This window comes from Nicotiana tabacum, chromosome 9, assembly GCF_000715075.1.
Source record: "Nicotiana tabacum cultivar K326 chromosome 9, ASM71507v2, whole genome shotgun sequence".
NCBI classification, from domain to species: domain Eukaryota; kingdom Viridiplantae; phylum Streptophyta; class Magnoliopsida; order Solanales; family Solanaceae; genus Nicotiana; species Nicotiana tabacum.
Window position 1 is genome coordinate 109,773,119 of NC_134088.1, and position 8,320 is coordinate 109,781,438.

The 8,320-nt window shown below is 32.9% G+C and overlaps 2 long non-coding RNA genes across 2 annotated transcripts; both read left to right on the plus strand.

Annotated features, from left to right (window-relative positions):
- Positions 1-488: 488 nt before the first annotated feature.
- On the plus strand, positions 489-1,458 carry LOC107827234 (uncharacterized). The gene is made up of 2 exons (XR_012695163.1): positions 489-749; positions 1,261-1,458. It is a non-coding gene; the product is annotated as an uncharacterized LOC107827234 (long non-coding RNA).
- Positions 1,459-2,264: 806 nt separating this feature from the next.
- LOC107827232 (uncharacterized) lies at positions 2,265-5,441 on the plus strand. Its single transcript, XR_001657481.2, has 3 exons — positions 2,265-4,219; positions 4,301-4,504; positions 5,213-5,441. It is a non-coding gene; the product is annotated as an uncharacterized LOC107827232 (long non-coding RNA).
- Positions 5,442-8,320: the final 2,879 nt, after the last annotated feature.

The following is an 8,320-nucleotide window of genomic DNA, read 5'->3' on the forward strand; positions in this document are numbered from 1 at the left end:
TGGAGCACAAGTTACATATTTTGTGCTATGAAGACTTTACCGGAAAAGACCCCGAAAACCCGAAAAAAAATAGAAAAACCCGAGATTGAAAAATCTGACTTTATTGGTTTGATTTGGTTTATAGATTTAAAAACCCGACATCATTGATTTGGTTTGGTAATTGAAAAACCCGAACCAACCCGACCTATGTACACCCCTGGTTATGGCCCTTTAGGAGAAAAGAATTAAAAAAAGTAAAACATAAAAAGAGATCGCCATAATCCTCATGCATTTACTCCGTTCTAAACCGTTACAAAGTAAAACACAGATCATGTCCACACTTGTGCATTTACTAAGGTCTTACTCATAACAACTACCTTTAGATTTTAAGTCTTACTATCATTAATATTAATTTCCTCCCTAAAACATAATCATTAAATACTAGATTATGTACATCTCCTATATAAAGTGAAGCTATACTTCTTCATTTTGCATAACAAAGAAAAATACTTAAGTGAGAAATTGTGAAAAAATGAAGCTTAAGATTTTGAAAGAAGTGGTAATTCTCATGATAATCACAACAATTATGGTTTCTTTTGTGCATGCAGATGAAGATCCATATGAAAAATGTGTTGATGAATGCTACTCAACTTGCTTTGCTGACATTTCTGGCTGTTATGAATACTGTAAACAAGATTGTAAAAACCCCAATCTTTCTTCGTCGGAATGGAAACATTGTACCATTAATGATTGTGTTAAGTATAAAGGAGGTATGTCTATATTTCTTTCTCTTTCTTCTCACTCTTTCATTTTTGGTCTCCAACCCTGTCCGGATACCCGGTTTTGGATCCTGACTAATTTAGGTTCGCCCCGCCATACAACAATAACCCAGTAGAATTTCACAAGTGAAGTTACGAAAGGGTAAACCGGTATAGTATAAGCAGACCTTAACCCTATCCCGGAGGACTAGAGAGGCTATTTCCGAAAAAATCTCGGCTCAAGAAGGCTATTAAAAGAGGACATTCTCCCTATCAATTAAATTTTCTTTTATTCTCATGATTCGAACCTGAGACTTTTGATTAAGGATGAATGAATCTTATCCATCCTATAAGAACTCTTAATGCTCATCTCTCTCAATCTATCTATCTATTTATCTAATTCTAAAATTGTGATCGATTTGGGTCTAATGTTAAGTTTGCTATGCTTTAATTTATTTTCTTGCAACAATGAATTAGGAAATCTCGTATACACGTATTAAAGAGATTTTTTTTTGTGTGACAGATAAGAAGATGATGGAGACTTGCATTATCAAATGTGCAAAGACAGCCGACAAAATCAAAGGTTGAGAAGTACTTGTAATGCTCTAGATTTATAGCTGAACACCAAGAATAGAAAGAAAAAAGAAACATGAACTAAAGTCCTTTGATGTAATAGAATGGATGTTTTTTGTTATTTTTATAAAAGTTTTACCTTTTATTAGTCGTGATTGTCTCCTTTTACGCCATGTCTCTTATTTATGTCTTGTCTTCTCTTTGTCGTGTTTTTAAAAGTAAAATTTAATTAAATCCTTTTAATCATTTATTTGGAGAACATTTCCACCGCCTTGTTGTGGTGGAATGATAAGTATTCCTTCGTCCTTAACCAGAGGTCTCGGGTTCGAGCCATGGATATGGAGTTGCCTTTATTAGGAAGCATTTTAACCCCCAATGTGAGACTTTCCGGCGCGAATCCGGATTTAATCGGACCCAAAATACGGATACCAGATACCGGAAAAAAAAAACATTAGGCCTCGTTGATCAAACATAACGACTAAAAATGAATGGTCAATCCATGTATTTTCAAAATGTCAAAAATGACATTCAATTATGATGGATTATTATAAGTTTTTTTTCTCAAAAATGATAAATTGCATAAAATACCCAATATTATTGTGTAGATATGAGTAAATTTCAGTCAATTACACAAATGATCCCTCAACTATTTAAAATTATGAATTAAAGTCACTTTTCTTTTATTCGAGGAAAGTCACTTAGCTATTTCTATTGTATATAGATGATCACTCAATCGAAATGTCAAACTTTTTGTTGAAAAAATATGATGTGGCAGTCCACATTGATTTTTTATATCACTACTAGAAAATCAACTAACGGTTCAAAGACCGTTGCTATAGATGCTTATTGCAACGGTTGTAACCGTTACAATAAGGCAAGGTACTGTCGGCACACTTTTAATTAACTTGTACTTTTGTATATTGTAATACTACTAATTAATTAAAAGTGGAGAAGGCAAATATTAAGTTTCTCTGTCAAACCTCACGCCCAAAATCAAAGAGAAACCTCACGCCCAAAATCAAAGAAATCGATCTCTCTGTCCAGCTCTTTTCATGCCGGTGACAGTCCCACGCCGGCGACAGTCGATCCCTCCGCCAACCTCCGTTAAACCCACCAGAGTCTCAGCAAAAACACCCCATAAACTTTATTTCCTCCACAATAAAAAATCACCTCCTTCAATCAATTCGAACCATCGAATAATTTTAGGGTTTTTTTCTCGATTAATTATCTCGGTTAACACTTCAAGTTCTCACAGATCCCTAATTCTAGGTTTTTGCTCAACTCTCATAAATTTTCTGATTTACTTTGCATTCTCTTCTTCTACTCCTTTTGTAATTTCACAACAGTTGAGCCCTAATTCGCAGATTCCATTCCTCACTGAAGAAGAAATTGCCGCTGGTAGCTGTGGAATAAATATCACTATAAGTTTTTAAAAGTATTTTTAACAAAATTTGGGATAAATATCACTGGTTGTGTGTATGAATCAAGCTTTCAGTTTGAGTGTTCCGCTGGTAGTTGCATTGAAATACGCATGTTGATACTTGCTTTTGAGTTGATCAATATATCAACTATAGCAAACATGAATTAATCTTATTGTATTGGTAGAAGTGTCAGCATTGTATATTTATTTGTGGTCAATTATTTTGAACTATGACTCGACAAGTTTCCAGTTGATGAAACGTAGATAGGACGGCCTTACTCTAGGGTTACTAGTACTCTAGGATCTTAAACATACTCGTTGTTGCTTAGTATTATAAGTATAACATGTTATGGCTGACTACAATATATTGATGATGTAGAAATTTTTTCCATCATCAGTGTTGATCTACTTGTAGCTGAAGTTGTATATAATCTTTCATGATTTGATTAGTGTAAAATTTATACTAAATCTATAAAAAGAAATTACACGTAAAAGAGAATTAATAATGAAAGTATCATTTGGAGCTAACCTTTCATGATCTGGTCACCTCATATGCAAATTCTCAAGGTTTGTTTCTATAGAAAACACTTTGAAGTAACAGTCTATACTTCAGGAAAACCAACATCCTAACTATTTTGTTAAAAAACATCAGAAGAAAAAGACATTTTAATTTCCTAAGGTGGCATTTGATGGGTTTGGGGTTTGATTTATGTTTGGTTTTGGGAGAATCAGTTTTGACTTTGGCTTTTGAAATAATTTGCATATTTTGGATTTGTTTGTATAAAAATTGGTTTGCACACCTATTGTGTGTGAAAATATCACTAAACCTAAACGGATTAATATGGGTGAATAAGGTAATTTAAAGCCAACTAGACTGAATTATTTAAAAAAATTGTTTAATCTTGTAACTATGTTGCCAAGAAGAATGAATAGTCATTTTAGTTCCAACAAGAATTAAACTCCACTGTCTTGCTTCATGTACTCTATTTTTTCCACTTTTTTGGTTGTTCAATTTTAGCGTGTTCTTTTTTGTCGAACTTTGCTGTAACATGTTCTTCAAATACGTGAAGATCAAAGAAAATGTTATAGATTCTTACTGTGAAAATCAAGTAAATGATGAGACATATGTCACCAAATTCAAGTAAGAACTTAGGTAAATAAAATGGAGACAAGGGCGGGCAAATAGAGAACAATTGGTTTTTGTTACTGCAAAGACTATGTGTGTCATCATGAATTATTTGAATTGAAAATTTTTTAGGTATCAGTTCTAACATGAGTAAATTATTTATGCATTACGTAAGTGTATTAACCGTCAAACAAATGTATATTAAAGTAGAGTAAGGAATCAGCTCATTGGTCCAACTGAAGCAGTTGTAAAAAAGTTGGGTAGCTCATCGGCACATTGGCAAGGAATGGGACCTTATGTCCGCTAAATGTATTTAATTGGAGGAAACTAGACACAAAAGATCATATGTGGAACTATATCAAGGTTTGAAATTCTCAATTTTCAATAAGCGTGGATGATATTTCATATTTTTTTACACTAACCTAATTGCACCAAAATTTGTAGGCAAAATCTGACATCCTAGAGGATGCGAAAATATAGGTTTTTCATTCAATTCAGGTAGCTTGGAGAAAGTATAAGAATCAATTGAAGAAAGATCACTTTGAAGCCTATCTGAATGACGAGCTTCGAATGGAGAATTGACCTGTAGATGTTTCGGAATCTCACTTTAAGGATTTTCTTAACTATTGGAACTCCGATTCCCACAAGGTAAACTTGAGAGAAGGATTAATATTTACTTTAATCTTGTGAATTCAATCAAGTAATCACTAGTCATATTGAAACTGAATCAATGCGTACATAGGAGTTACATGCCAGAAAGAAACCACTACTTGTTTAAAGTAGTAAACCACTACTATATCTGGTTCATTACAGCTAAATGAATCAAGTATAAGATGCAGAAAAGACTGTAACCAACAATTGTCCTCTGTTTAAATGCTACTGTAGCAACACTACTTAAAACAAGGGGAGGAAAAAAGAAAGAAAAATCAACTATGTAACCTATCACAATTTACTCCTATCTATGAACCTGCTATTCATGCATATGTACAGCTATGAAATGTTGCTGATTAATATTCAAATAAATCTTTTACTGTTGATTGAGTTTACTTTTGAAAGACGAGCAATGCAAGTGCACGACGCCTTGTGTGTGTTGATTCAATAGCCTGCACAGTGCTATTGTCATCCCCTAGAAGAACTTGAGGCTCCTTTTCTAAGGAAGATTCTCTGAAATGATTGAGAAAATTCTCTACTGTGAATTTTGTTTCTACTCTTTCCAATTATGATGGAACCGGAAAGGCCATTATGATTTTCCCATTTAACACGAAGTTTAATTGAATTGCTTGCTTTTCTGTTGATGCTTGCTTGAATTGTCAACTAGTTCCTAAAGGTAATGACTTTATTTATCCTTTTTTGTAGGTGAAGAAAATATAAAAGGGAAGACGAAGACAGGGACGATCTAGACGTTACTTAAGAAGATTCTTGAATTATTGTTGGAATTTAGATGTTTTAGGAATATTGGTATGGAATATTTTGAAGCTTATGTTAACTCTTGAATTGTAAAACTTATGCACTTGGGTTTGAACATTTTGCTTTGATGGATATTACTATATAGCTTGTTGGACAATTATTTTGGATTGCAAAAGTTTATGAGTAGTTTATTATGCGACTTATATAAATTTTGGTGTATTAAAATTTATAATTGTGCAACAAGGTGTATATATCATAGTTAAGTTGTTTCATAGCTTACCAGAACCGTTATAATAGGATAAAAATATATTTCAATAGATAGTGTAAACCGTTGCAATAGGTCATGCAATCTGTTCCTATAGTAACCGTTGCAATATGAAAAAACGTAACAATAGCATTAGAAAACCGTTGTGATATCTTTAAATAACCGTTGCCATAACTTAAGTGTTGCATTAAAACAAATGGTGACGGTTTTGAACCGTTGCAATAGAGGAAAAATAAGCGTTCCATCAGAAAGAGGAATAACCGTTACGATAGATGGTCCTATCGCAACAGTTATTACAACCGTTACGCGAACCGTAGCTTCAGAGATATTGGCACGCGACCTGGTGGAACGGTTGCTAAACCATTGCACTAGATCAATGGTAACAGTTTACATGTCTATTGCAACGATTTTTCATGCGTTGCCATAGGCTGATTTTCTCGTAGTGTATTTGTAGACCAAATACAATAATTAACACCCAAAAAACATAGAAAATTTGCCCATACACTTAACCCGACCCACTAAAAATAAAAATTTCACCACTAAATAAAATCAAACACTGTAACGCATCCCCTTTGTGAATGCATCCCTTTCCTTATGAAAAGCATATTTCTTCTTCTTCTTCTTTCATGGTTTTACTCTAGTTTAATAAAATAATAATGGGTACGAGGTTAAGGACTGAGGACTAGAGTGACTTGTGTTCTTCTTTTCTCAATGACCTATATTCTTCTTTTCACGATTTTTTCTCTACTTTTTATAAAATAATAAAGGTTGCGAGATTAAGGACTAGAGTGAAACTATGGGGGGGGGGGGGGGCATTTGCAATATGGATGCATTTTAGTGTTTGATTTTATTTAGTGGGTGAATTTTTAATTTTAGCGGGTTAGGTTGGGTGTGTGGGTGGATTTTTTATGTATTGTTTGGGTGTTAATTATTTTATTTGGTAAAAAAATATAAAAAAAAATTTATATGGATTGCCACATCATATTTTCATATCGTAAAGTTTGATTATTCCTGTTGAGTGACCGTTTATGTGCAATAGGAATAATTGAGTGACTTTCCTATTACAAATGAAAGAAAAATAATTTTAGCCTATAATTTTGGATAGTTGAGTGATCATATGAGTAATGGACTCTAAATTTCATCTAGATGTCCTAATATTCACATCAATAATCTTTTACGTGAAATAAAGGCTCATTTGAATTAAATTTTCAGGTGGTTTCCAAATTTTTGAAATATCATACCACCTATATATTATATTAACTTTCAAATCTGTTACTTTTTATTTTCAAAAATAATTACATAATTTTTTTAATAAATAATTAGATGGTTTACGCAAAATTGACTAGTTGAAGTAAAATTCCAACATTAGCAAAAGTACAAGTATAAAATGGATCAATACGTATTTAAAATTTGAAGCTATACGTAGTAAAAGCTCCACAAAGCAAAATGAAATTTTGAAAATCAAAAGAAAAATGTTAAAGAAGAAAAAAGAGAGGCATGAAATCTTAATCTATACAATATTACGCATGATTATTGATTATGGAAAAAAGTAAACATTATAATTCATACTATTTGATTGTCATTTTTGGCCTTTTGAGTATTTCGTCGTTAATTATCTCATTTGGCATTTGACTTTGAAGTCAAAGGGGAATAATTATCTTGACTTAGATGCTACCGTTTAGATAAAACCTCCTGAGATAAGATAGAAGATTGAAAACACAATTTTGTGCAAAAACAAATGTCTATTCAACTATCCGGTCTTTAATTTATAAATGAAGACATCTCTAGAATACTTAAGTTCGCCATTCAAAAAACTTGAACGTAAAAAGATTGTCAACGAGTAGAGATGCTCTAATGAAATTTGTTACTCTACGAAGAATCTCTGAAAATTTAAAAAGGAAGAAGACGTGTGCCGTTCTTACAAAAAACATGAGACGTCCTTTAAAAATCTGTCACGACCCAAATCTCATATGTCGTGATGACGCCTATCGTAATACTAGGCAAGCCGACAATCACAGTAAACCACGTATCTTTAAATTTGAAAATATAATAAAATAAGCTTAAGAGTAAAATCTCATAAATAACTTATAAGGAAACACCGCGACTCAATATAAAATCCCCCAAAATTCGGATGTCACTGAGTACATGAGTATCTAAATGACAATATAGTCTGACTGCTAAGACACTATCTAGAAAGATAAAATAGTGCAAATAACTGAAAAAGAAGGAGAGTCAAGGTCTGCGGACGCCAAGGCAGCTACCTCGATTGTAACGCCCCGTTCAACGACTTAAGGTCCCGAGCAACTTTGTAATATGTATTATGACTTGCGTGTATGGTTGAATTTAATTTTCGGAAGATTCGGAATTTAATTGAAAGAACAACTCTCATTTTTGAAGCTTAAATGAAAAGAGTTGACCGGAGTTTGACTTTTGAGCAAACGACTCCGTAATAGAATTTTGATGATTCTAATAGTTTTGTATGGTGATTTCGGATTTGGGCGTATGCTCGGATTTGGATTTGGAAGTCCGTAGGACAATTCGAAGCATTTTGGCGAAAGTTGGAAAATAATTTTTTTTTGGAAAGTTTGACCGGGAGTTAACTTTATTGATATCGGGGGTCAAAATTCGATTCTAAAAATTAGAACAGCTCCATTATGTCATTTAATAATTTGAAGTCATTCCGGATTGATTTGGTATGTTTCGCGCAAATTATAGAATTTGAAAAATTCATAAACTCATAATTCGATTTAAGGTGCGATTCGTAGTTTTGATGTTATTTGATATGATTTGAG